This window comes from Lactuca sativa, chromosome 6 (genome assembly GCF_002870075.4).
Source record: "Lactuca sativa cultivar Salinas chromosome 6, Lsat_Salinas_v11, whole genome shotgun sequence".
Lineage (NCBI taxonomy): Eukaryota > Viridiplantae > Streptophyta > Magnoliopsida > Asterales > Asteraceae > Lactuca > Lactuca sativa.
The window spans coordinates 151,535,097-151,548,259 of record NC_056628.2 but is presented as its reverse complement, the minus strand read 5'-3'; the positions used below and the strand labels follow the sequence as shown (position 1 = coordinate 151,548,259).

The 13,163-nt window shown below is 42.6% G+C and overlaps 1 non-coding gene across 1 annotated transcript; it reads left to right on the top strand.

Moving 5' to 3' along the window:
* Window positions 1–762: 762 nt before the first annotated feature.
* LOC111890864 (small nucleolar RNA U3) lies at window positions 763–979 on the top strand. The gene has a single exon (XR_002850026.1). It is a non-coding gene; the product is annotated as a small nucleolar RNA U3 (small nucleolar RNA).
* Window positions 980–13,163: the final 12,184 nt, after the last annotated feature.

Below are 13,163 nucleotides of genomic sequence, written 5' to 3'. Positions count from 1 at the left end.
CGTACGCTTCACTTCCATATCCATTATCTCGACTGGTTCTTCAATGGACAGAAGATTATCGTTTAGTTCGATCTCTCCTAGAGGAATAACAAGGGTTTCATTTGATAAGCACTTCTTCAAATTCAAGACGTGTAACACGAGGTGTATGTTGTTGAGCTCCAAATGTAGCTGCAGCTTATAAGCCACCAGACCAATTCGGGCAAGAATCTCGAACGACCCGATGTATCGCGGATTTAGTTTTCCCCGCTTCCCAAAACGGATTCCTTTCCAGGGAGAGACCTCTAATAGTACTTAATCTCTGACTTGGAACTCTAGAGGTTTTCGTTGTTTGTCAGCGTAACTCTTTTGTCGCTCACATGATGTTTGAAGTTGGGCTTTGATTTGGATTATCTTCTCTGTAGTTTCTCGAATGATTTCGGGTCCTGTAAGAGTGCTGCTCAACGATTTCCCTCTTGCCATCTGGTTGTCACCCACCTCAACCGAACAGAGAGGCAACCTGCATTTGCGACCATATAAGGCCTCAAAAGGGGCAACCCGTAAACTCGCGTGATAACTGTTGTTGTACGAGAATTCAATCAAGGGCAAGTGGGTATCCCATGACTTGTCGAAATCGATCACACAGGCTCGGAGCATGTCTTCAAGTGTTTGGATGGTTCGCTCGCTCTGGCCATCGGTTTGAGGGTGGTAGGCAGTGCTCATGTCTAGTTGCGTCCCTATAGCCTTCTGGAGTGACTGCCAGAATCACGAAGTAAATCTACTATCACGACCTTACTTGAACATGATCTGTTCTATAGGATTGTACCTCTGTATTTTGATTCCTAAGAAGACAGGAACCCATGTCTGGTTGATGAACCACGACCATGTAATCAGAGTGTGATTAACAGAGCTTTATGTGTGGTCTTGGCCGTGGCTCAGTAGATGATCGTTATGCAGCTCATTTCATAGGTCTTGACATGGTTACATGGTTATCTGACATACCATCATTCTCTTTGATATAAATCCGTGTTAATCTTTCCATATTGTACGATTCTTTTATTGGCCGGAAATGAGCAGATTTAGTTAACCTATCGACAATCACCCAGATAGCATCCAATCCGTCTGCTGTCTTAGGTAATTTGGTTACGAAGTCCATAGTAATCCTTTCCCATTTCCGCTCGGGTATTACTAGTTGTTGTAATAGTCCCGAGGGCTTTCGATACTCCACTTTCACCTTGGCGCAAGTGAGACACTTGCCCACGTAAGTGACAATCTCTGCCTTCATATTTGGCCACCAATAATGTTGATTAATGTCAAGGTACATCTTATCCGAACCTGTATGGATGGAATATCGCATTTTATGAGCTTCGTTCATGATTATTTTTCTAAATCCACCAAGTTTAGGGACCCCGGATTCTATTCATGAAGTAGTAAGTTCCGTCCTCCCTGACTTCAAAGTTCTTATCCATCCCATGCAGTGTTTCATTTGTGGCGTTCTTCGGATTTAATGCATCTGATTCGGATTCCTTAATCTGCGAGGTTAGGTGGGAGTTGATGGTTATTGATAGGGTTTTCACCCCGCGACATGAGTATTCTTTCCTGCTCAGGGCATCGGCTACTATGTTAGCCTTGCTTGGGTGGTACTTGATCTCGCATTCATAATAATTTAACAGCTCAACCCACCTTCAGTGCCTCATGTTTAGCTCCCTTTTGTTTAGAATGTGTTGGAGGCTTTTGTGATTGGTGAAGATGGTGCACTTTGTACCGTAGAGGTAGTGCCTCCAAACTTTTAGGGCGAAGACCACAACTCCCAGCCCGAGATCATGAGTGCTGTAATTTACTTCATGCATCTTGAATTGCCTGGATGCGTAAGCTATCACCTTTCCACGCTGCATGAGGACACAACCTAACCCTTGATTCGAAGCATCACAGTAGACTACAAAGTCTTTGGTTCTCTCTAGTAAGGATAGCACTGGTGCACTACAGAGGGCTCGCTTCAAGGTTTGGAAGGAGGCTTCTTGTTTTTATGTCCAGTTGAAAGACACGCCTTTTTGTGTCAAGGCGGTGAGAGGTTTGGCTATTTTGGAAAAATTCTGGATAAACCTTCGGTAGTAGCCTGCGAGACCCAAGAATTGTCTGATTTATGTTGGTGTTTTCGGAATCGTCTAGCCTTCAATGGCCTTTATCTTTGAAGGATCTACGTGAATCCCTTCCTCGCTGACTACGTGACCCAAAAAGTTTACACTGCGGATCTAAAACTCGCATTTGGAGAGCTTCGCATATAATCTTTCAGCTCTTAGGGTTTCCAATATTTGACGAAGATGTTGACCATGCTCTTCTTTGCTTAGAGAGTATATAAGAATATTGTCGACGAATATGATTACGAAATTATCAAGGAATGGGCGACATACTCGATTCATGAGGTCCATTAATGTTGTGGGGGCATTTGTTAGACTGAAGGGTATCACAACAAATTCGTAATGACTGTATCGAGTTCAAAAGGCAGTTTTTTAATGTCCTCTTCTCGGACTCGAAGTTGATGATAACTAGATCTTAGATCTATTTTGGAGAAGTAACTAGCTCCTTGAAGTTGGTCAAATAGATCGTCGATCCGAGGGAGTAGGTATTGGTTTTTTGACAATGAGCTTGTTTAATTCCGTATAATTGATGCACATTCTGAAAGATCCGTCCTTTTTCTTGACAAAGAAGACCGGAGCTCCCCAGGGTGAGAAGCTTGTTCGGAAGAATCCTTTTCTCAACAACTCGCTTAGTTGGCAGGATAACTCCTGCATTTCGATGGGAGCTAAGCTGTAGGGTGATTTAGCAATTGATGTGGCTCCTGGTATTAGGTTGATTCGAAATTCGACCTGTCTTTCTTGGGGTATTCCCGAAAGGTCTTCTGGAAATACATCTGGGAATTCACATGCCATTGGGATGTCTTTAGTGTTTACTTTATCTTTGGTTTTATCCACAACATGAGCGAGGAAAACATAGTTTTTCTAGTGCAGGCACTTTTGTACCTTGATGCACGAGATAAGACGAAGATTGACTCCAAGTTTATCAGCATAGATTATTAGGGTTTCATGGTTGCGAAGGTGAAGGTGAACGTCCTCTTTGCGACACATAATATCATCATGATGGGGGCTTAACCAGTCCATGCCGATTATCATATCAAAACTCCTAATATTTAGTGGCATCAAATCTATTTGAAATTAATGAATGGTGGTTTAGTGTTAACGTGCAACTTACGTAAACGTATTTGGTTGTTTTAGTTTTCCCATTAGCCATCTCCACCGTTTAGGCTTCGTTGAGCTGATTGGGTTATTGATTTAGTAAGTGCTTGAATTTGTTAAAAACGAAGCTTCGCTCGGCTCCGCTATCAAATAAAATGCATGCATAAGTGTTGTTAAGTAGGAATGTACCAGTAACAACCATTGGGTCCTCAACTGCTTCACCTTGACCCAAGGTCAATACCCTTCCTAATACTCATTCCCCCTGGTTGTTGGCTTTGGGGCAATCGCGTTTGAAATGAACAGTTCCTCCACACCCGTAACAAGTGTAGTTGGCCCCAACATTCTTGTTTTTGTTATTGTTGTTGTGGTTGGTATTTGATTGTTGGTTCTGTTGAGGCTGAGTTCTACACTAGGAAGTGACCTTAGTTAGATGAGTACGCTGATCGAGTAGAGCATTTCGTTGGGAAGCAAGCACGTGTGTGGATTGGTGATTGAGAAGGTTGAGCAGCTACTTAGGGACTCTGGGGTGGCCCGTGTTAAGAGTATGGGTAGATGTGGCAGGTAGTATGGGCCCGTACTACTGAAAGCAGAGGACCCATACTCGACACAGGGAGTATTCCGGAGGATCTAAGTAGCAGATTGAGAGGTGATGTCATGTTCCGAGTAGCATGGTAAGTAGCAAATTGAGAAGTGATGGCATGGTCCGAGTAGCACTGTTTGTAGCAGATTGAGAAGTGATGTCATGGTCCGTGTACCATGGTTTGTAGCAGATTGAGAGGTGATGTCATGGTTTGAGTACCATGGTTTGTAGTAGATTGAGAAGTGATGTCATGGTCCGAGTAGCATGGTTTGTAGCAGATTGAGATGTGATGTCATTGTCCAAGTACCATGGTTTGTAGCAGATTGAGAAGTGATGTCATGGTCTGAGTACCATGGTTTGTAGCAGATTGAGAGGTGATGTCATGGTTCGAGTACCATGCTTTGTAGGTGATGTCATGGTTCGAGTACCATGGGTTGTAGCAGATTGAGAAGTGATGTCATGGTCCGAGTACCATGGTTTGTAGCAGATTGAGAGGTGATTTCATGGTCCGAGTACCATGGTTTGTAGCAGATTGAGATGTGATGTCATGGTCCGAGTACCATGGTTTGTATCAGATTGAGAGGTGATGTCATGGTTCGAGTACCATGGTTTGCTGGTGATGTCATGGTTTGAGTACCATGGCTTGTAGCAGATCGAGGGATGATGTCATGGTTCGAGTACCATGGGTTGTAGCAGGTTGAGAGGTGATGTCATGGTTCGGGTACCATGATGCATAGCAGACCGAGAGGTGGTCATATGGTTTGAGTACCAAGACTTGTGATGGTTAGTGCTTCGGTTTTACTAGTTATCATGATGTGGTAGGTTAGACTGAGATCATATGTGAAAGAGTATGGAGCCAGAGGGCGATGTTGAATGAGTTTCGATGGAGCATACCTTGAGAGGGAAATCGAGCTAGTTTCCGTGGAATTTTTGGTGAGATGCCTTTTGGAGTCGCAAGACTCAGGGATGAGTAGAAGATGGTGATATATGGGGGAGTACGATCTGAATTGAGCGATCGGCCGATAGAGGAGATGCCACTTTTGTGACCAGAGGTGTGCTATTCTGTATTTTTTGAGAAGCAGAAGAGATATTGAGACTTTTGATTTTTGAGCTTCGGAGTAAGCCCTGTGTGATAGCATTGATGGCAATCTTCCACCAGAGATTTTGGGCACCACGAGGTAATGATTTAGCATGAGCAGATTCTTAGTGGGGACTGAGATGGTCAAGGACCCGGATGCACCCTATTGGAGTATCGTAGGGCATGTGTTAGCTGCAGCGACGGACAATCAAGAGGAGTATATCAGGGTGGTGACTCTTATTGGTTATGATCGGTATCAAGTGTAGAAATGAGGTCTCTGCTCTTATGATAATTCATGGGATGGAACGTTGGTTGAGTAGTCAAGGATGAGGAGTATGGTAGTTCATTTCCAGACTAAGAGTCATGGTTAATGCTGGACAGTTGGGATGTCCGGTGGTGGGATGGTATGAGATTTTGAATGACTAGAGGCAATCGTGATGAGAAGTTCTCAGGATTTCATTTGTGATTCGATGTATTTGGTGTTGCTTGATCTCTATCGGGGAGGTCATCGGGCGTTGCGAAGCACATTCCGAGGGTAGGTGCGATGTTACTGGTGGAAGCAGTCTGTGGGATAGATTGTTAGTGCACCAATTGGCGATGGTTCGAACCCTAAGTGGGGGAGAACCGAGTATTTTACTAAGGGGGAATCTGAGATTGTTCAAGAGCAGTTAGAGGACTGGATATAGAAACCAGTGGTGCGTGTTTGAGAAAAAAGGTGAGTCTCCCCGGCAAGTGGTCGTGGCCGGAGCCCTCGGGATGGTTAGGAATTCTTCAAGATTATAATGGTGAATTCAAGGTGGTTGGCTCGTAAGGTTATCTTGGCGGTTGAGAAATTATGGTTCAATGAATGGGCTATTATGCAGTCGAGAAGGGCATAAGTATCTATGGTTCCAGTGGGAGCCCTTCGGCTATCGGATATCATGCGAGATTATTCAGGAATGTGGATTGCAGCAGGGAAAGGTGTTTTGTTGTGGCGGATGTCGTCAGAAATAGCAATGCATAATTTGGGTTGGTGTGTACACCTATCTATGGTTGGTCTACATGGCATGAGTCAATGATCACAGTATGGTGTTGACCGGAGGATGAGATTATGAAGTGGTAAGAGCAAGTACGGTAAGACTACGGGGAACTGCAGTCTCAATGAGTTAGTAAGAGGTTGTGGTGACGCTACGGGGAGTCGTTGTACTCACTATTCAATGAGAGGTTCTGGTGATGCTACGGGGATCCTTAGTACTCACTATTTATTGAGAGGTTGTTGTGATGATACGGGGAGACGTAGTGCTTACTAGTCAGCGAGAGGGTGTTGTGATACTACTGGGAACCGTAGTACTCACTAGTCAAAGCATGACGTAGAAGGGTGTTAGGCTTGGGTTGCCCTAATGATTGAGTTTTGTGAGCCTGGTGGTTGGACCAGGGGTGAGGCCGAGGTCTCCATATTTGTCAGGAATTGATATATTCTGAGTTGAGGCGTGGTTAGCGCAACCGAAGGGAATTGGAGAAGTGGTGTACACGTGGATTGAGAATTTTGGGTCATGAGTTGAGTACCAGATTGGAATTGAGTGGGCCCAATTCTGTTGTTGAATCCGACTCTAGAGCTTGAGTCTGGATTCATTCATTTGAGTGTGGATTCGTTCGTGTGTTTAGTAGGCGAGACGAGGTTTTGGATTCATAAACGGGTTCATGATGGGAAGTATTGTTCTCCATCAGATGTATTAAACCAGAGTGAGTTAGCTCATCGGTTTCGGAAGAACCGCAAAACGTATGGAATCAATGGTTAGTAGACGGCAGAGGTCGAAGGTGAGATGATGTCAGATAAATTGAGGTATGTGCTTGGGGTAAAGCGAACTATGTGACTTATGTGTCACGATGAGCTGAGGTAGTTATTGTGAACAGGAGGGTTGTAAGACATTTTATTGGGTGTGCAAGGGATAGCCCTTGGAGCTTCAACCATTGGGTCAGGAGCTGACCTGGTACACCGAGTTGGGAGTGTTTTATCCGATTCTGTTGTTCGATGAGCGATTATTAGGGTGATTTTTGACATGGGCGGTCTGTCGGGGAGACAGACCACTAGGGTTTCCAGTTCCGGAGAGTCAGAGCAGGTATCTTCACAGAAAAAGGGGGTTCGTCCTCATCTGGATTGGGAATTTCTTTTTGGTTTCGGATGTCCTGGGAAGAGGATCGTTGAATGTTAAGAGAATTTTTCCGGTTGTGCTTCTCGGGTTAATTGTTTCGATCTATACGAAGAAAAGGAGCAGTTTTGAGGGCGAAATCTAAATTAAGTGGGGGAGAATTGTAACATCCTGTTTCATATTGTTTGCGATTCAAGACTCGTGGGTCGTAATCTGAATATGAGAAGGGTTCGAGATTTTGAAGGAGAAATGTTTAGGCCTCCTTGGATATTGGTAACGTGTATTGTGTGAGAAAAGGGTTGGGGTTGTGCTTGAGGCCCCAAGGGTATCGGCAAGTGTTGGTTATGGCTTTTCATACTTTGGATCTGAGCTCGAGTGGGCTCTAGGATATATAAAGTTGATAGAAGTATAGAAATTCTCATTACCTTTTCGTGGATATAAAGTTCGCCGAAAACGGACATCAGGTGAGGAAGATATGACACTTGGAGGTTTTGACATAAATGGTCCATTAAGGAGAAAAGTTGGCATGGAAGGCCATGCATGTGAAATGGGAGCGCATGGGTACACCCAACGTAAGGCTGGGTTTCACCCAGTGTATAAGGGAAATGGTCGCGGGTGCTCCTTGGCGTACGCCCAGCGTACGTCCAAAGTTCAGAAACCCTAATTTTAGGGTTATTTATAGAACATATTGGTCCTAGCCGTGGCCTCCTTATCTATTCCCTTACCCTCAGAAAACCCTAGAATGCCCCACCCCTTCATTCTTGAGTGATTTTCTTCATATGAATCTCATTTAGTGGTGTAAAATCTGAAGAAGAAAAGAAGAAGGAAGGAATTGGGAGCTTGGAGCTATTAGATCTGGAATACCATCATCATTTGGAGCTCTCTTGAGGTATAAAGTTCATAACTTTAGTCTAATATACATAGATCTTGTGTAGTGAAGTTTGGAGTTGTTTTGGTCCCAAGTTTAGACCTTTATGTTGGAATCTCGTTTTTGAGCTTAGGGTTGCCACCCTCAGAGCTAAAAGGATCCCTTGTGCAGTAAAGTTGTCATCTTGATGCCCCATTTGTATTCATGCATGAGAACTAGCCCTTTTATGGAAACAGAATGTCATTCTTGGAAGTTTGGGTGGGTTTGGTCCATGTAAAGTCACCAAGTCAGTGACTTTATGGAATAAGTCATGGAAAAGGATATGAATTTGAGTTTGTAGCCTATGGAGGACTTAACAGGAGAATTATGATGAGCGTACGTGCAGGTATGCCCAGCGTACTCGTCACCTCGCATGTACGCTTAGCGTATGTAGAAGTACGCCCTGTGTAACTTGTCTGTGTTGGATTTTGTGATTTGGGCCACGCTTTAGGCTATTCTTTGGGCTTTTGGGCCATCAATAGTTTGAAGTCATGGGCCAAGGATATATTTGGGCTTGGGGTGACGCCTATTGGAGGAAGTGGGCCCATTTTAGCAAAGTGGGCCGTTAATGGACTGGGAAGTTTATCTAATGTTGGGCTTTCCATTTAGTTTGAGAATTGGGCCTTGAGAGGGCCCATTTATTATTGGACCTTGGTATGGTTAAGGACATTGATGGGATGGTTATTGATCAACCTCTAGACCCAATGAATGAGAGTTTGGACTTAGTTCTAATTAGGATAATTGTGGGTTTTGGCACAAAGATAGAGGCCAGTGTATAGCAGAAGCATTGCTAGAGGTTGTTCATCATACGAGGTGAACCTTCTCACTATACCTTACCTAGAGTGGTAATTATATGTGACCGGAAGGTCTTATGTTCTATGACGAGTATGTGATATATGTTTCTATGTTTCTATGTATATGTTATGTATGTTATGTTCTATGACCAGAAGTAGTCACTTATTACAAATACTACAATACTTACTAGATTACAACAGACTTAAGGTAGTTAGTACGGTTGTAGTTATTTGATACTACACCATAGTACTATTTCATTTTCCCATTACATTCACTTCGAGAACATTCACACGATGCACGGTAATGTAGAAGCTATAATTTTGATTAATGATAGTCAAATTTGGGAAAATACACACTCTTACAAGAGACACACACACAGATACTAGATGCCTTGGTAGAAGGATACTTTTAGTAGGAAACATATGGTTTTCTAGGATGTTCAAAATATTTTCATACTTACAGTTCATATACATACAAATACTTACATACAAATTAAGAAACTAAAATACTTATGATCTCACCAGCTTTAAAGCTGATACTCGCTTTTAAAATAACTTGTATCCTCAGGTCAACGATAGACAGGTACCGATGCAAGGTTTAGAGAAGATGGAGCTCGTTCAAGACTCATCTTTCATTTTGATTTATACTTTAGTGTTTATCATAATTTGACAGAACACACTTGTATTTAAAATTATATTATTAATTCAATGGATGATGTTGTTGCTTGTTTACTACTTTTCATTGTTGTGATACTGTACATGACGTCCTCCGCCCCAAAACGTTTCCGCCGTTCATGGTTTTGGGGTGTGACAGATTGGTATCAGAGCATTGTTTATAGTGAATTAAGTATATCAACCCATAAAAGATATACAGACTATAAATACAATGGGATTAAAAATACTCTAACCAAGAGTTTATACTTTAATAATATAATATTTAATTAAGTATATGTGCCTGTATTCAGACTAAAATCAGTGTCACTAGGACAGTACAAAAGAATTACGATTGTTGGGCAACACAGGTGGACTTAGAGACATATAGTCAAAACTGGGAAGATATAGCCTGATCAACTATATTATCCGAGGGTTGACTAGCATGTGCCTAAGTGTAGTTGTGTGGTTGCAACAAGTCTAAAATCTTACCAACAATACCACAATGAGAACAGTAGAACATAACATTAAACTTAAAATACTATAGGGGTATTTGGTGTTACTATAAGTACTTTATACTTGAGAACTAAAACAGGATCTTCATTTCTAAGTTGATAGTTGCTAAGTGGATACACTAAAATTATATGTAACTAGGATGTTATAGACTTAGAATCTGTGAAAATTTTGCTTTACCCCTATTATGTGTGAATTTGGAGTTAAGGCCACTTATTCGAAGTCCTATCCTGTTTCGATTACATATAACTAGTATGCACTTCACAAATAGTGATGTAACAAATGAAGATTTTCTAAATAATTTTCTAGATAGTTCGTATAATAATTATTTCTTACCCCAAATTCTCACGTAGATAACATGGCTGGACTCCACACCCACGACAACCTGTGCCTTCCGAATGAGGTCATTGCTGGATGGTTTGAAGAAGAACCAGAGAATGATCATCCTATCCCGGTGAATGATCACCATGATGAAGACCTTTCGGACGATGCTAAATCCGAACCCGAGGTTGAGAACCTACCCTAGACAACTCCCTTTCCAATTCCTAACCCTCGTCCGACTTTTCATGGCCCGACGCTTGTGTGGGTGGAATGCTTAGAAACATGGAGCCAAGGACAAGATCAACCCATGCCATTTAATGGTGACCGAAGCTTTTATGACCTGAGCAATGGAGGCTCAGCAGAAAGAATCTTGCCAATATTGGTCTGTAGAGTGGCCCGAAATGAGATTCAAGGCAGGACAGCCCTACATCAGATCACCGAAGTTGTCGTCGATGTGAGAATGCATACCCTCCGCACCATTCGTCTAGAAGATGCTCGGGAGAGATCTGAGAGAGACCATGAAACCCTGCTGCAAGCACTGGCTGAATCACGATCCGAAGTCATAGAACTCCGAGTACACCAGAAGGTGTAAAAAAAACACCTACTTGATGTGGAACGCCAACTGGCTGAACTGAGAGTTCACCAGAGGGATGACCGTCGCCAATAGTAAAATGCCTTATTTTATTTTCCTTGTTATAAGGAATTGTTTTTCTGTCTATGCCCGATGTGGCATTTTCTATGAAACAATCTTGTACTGTAAGTACTTTTGGTTAGGTCTTTATGCTGTCAAGGACTATCTTCTCTGGATATGATGTAAGACCTTTTATAAGGTCATTTTCCCAAACTTTTACGTCATGAATATCAAAGATATTGACAGTCAGCTAACTTCTGTGTCATTCTTTATTCAAGTACTCTCATCATACTTTCATTGGAGTCTATCTGAAACATGCTTTAGTCAAGTCATTGGACTATAGTAATGTAGCTCCGGAGACATTTCCAAGTCTCTTTTAGTGGTTGGATCATGTTATTCACCAACCAACGATACCTCGGCTTGAAAGACAAACGTCTGGAGACCATTCTACAAACTTACTTCCACTCATTACCAGGACTACATCATAGGGATGTAGGTCAACCCTTCATAAACACACTTCCACTCAGTACTAGGACTGCATCATGGGGATGTAGGTCAAACCTTCGCGAACATACTTCCAATCCGTACTAGGACCACATCATAGGGATGTAGGTCAAACTGTCGAGAACATACTCTTACTCTTTACTTGAACAATCGAAGTACATCTATGGTCAACCAAAATCGCTCACAAATTCCATATCTTTCGTGTTACAGAATCATGTCGTCATCCGGAAACAGTCATCCAAACAACGAAACCCCTGTTTTTCCTATGGACACCACCACTTTCCAAGCCGCAATTACAGCTGCCGTGACAGCTGTCCTTGCAAACCGAAACGCTATCAACGCAAGCAATACTGACGATGGGGTTGAAAATCCTGATTGTAGTATCAATCCAATAAGACAACAAACGATAACGGTCGTAGGCTCGCGAAGCCATAACTCAGAATTCAAGAAACGGAAGCGTTAAGCCCAAGAGGGACGCAAGCAATATAAGGGAACGCTTCCAAAGTGTAGCAAGTGTAGCTATCATCATAATGGAGCCTGCCGGGTATTGCAATGTATCAATTGCAACAGACAGGGACACATTGTCCGTTTCTGCGGAGCCACCGCCACTAGAGCCAGCCAGGGTTGCTATTATTGTTGTCAGTTTGGGCACTATAAAAGAAATTGCCCGAAAAGGGAGATCAAGGAAAGCAACCGTGTCCCCATAACTCATACTCAACACTTCACTTCCACTACCGATGCTGGCACTAGCCAGATATGTCATTTATGTGGAGAGATGGGACATCTCAAGAAGGACTGTCCAATAACAAAGAACTCCGGTGCAGACGGCAGAATTCTAAGGATCACTGCCGCATGGGAGACTACTCCAAACCCACGTTAAAGTAATTAAGGCGTTTCGTTGTAACAGACTTATAAACCATCCAAAACTAGTACAACTAGAGTCTTATCTTTTGCGAGATCCCGTCAGTATAGGGATGCTCGTGTTGCGTATACTTGTCTTTTGTAGTATACCCTGTTCGCAACAGTAGTCCTGTAATTAGCCTATGATACTGAAACTCTGTTGATGGTTGCACAGTTATGTTTTGTCTGTAACGCCTTATGTTCAAATCTAATATCTTTAAGTTTCCTTATGATTCCGACTTTATCGTACAACTAGATTCAAATTGATCCGCACAATACCAGCTTCATACGTACATCTCTTTCTTCGAAATCGCCTTTCCAGCGAAGCCCTCATATCAGAACACCGAAGTACTCAAGCATGGAGTACCTCATAGTTCTTTTCCTTCCGAAGAAACCTCCCCGAAGTACAACTCGTACAGTACGTCAAGTTCAATCCAAAGGTCCATACGATTAATCTGTCGCTGAAGAATGTATACATAGGGGTGATGTATAATCAAGGTTCGACATGTTTAGAATTGATGATTCCACTTTAATTTCTTTTCCTCGTTGGGATGAGAGCTTAAAGAAGAATCAGTTATTCGACTACCTTTTCAATCTTAATTATATATGACTCGTATACACGAGACTGCGATTTATGAACCATGTATGACTTCTAAATGTGAACTTCAGGACGAAGAACTGCCCAAGACTACGAGTAATCGCATTGTCATGTGAAAAAACTTAGAACCCAGTATGACTCCTGTAACCAGATCGCCCTACAGTCTAAACACCTACGGAGATACAAGAAAAATCTGGACGGCTTAGCGAACTACTCAGCAATAGAATTGGAAGACCAGGCTTCTCACCCTGGAGAGCTCCGGTCTTATTCTTCCAGAAATCGACGGATTGCATCATATGTACCTCGACGATCGGGGACTCCGTTAATATTTCCATTAGAAATCGTTAT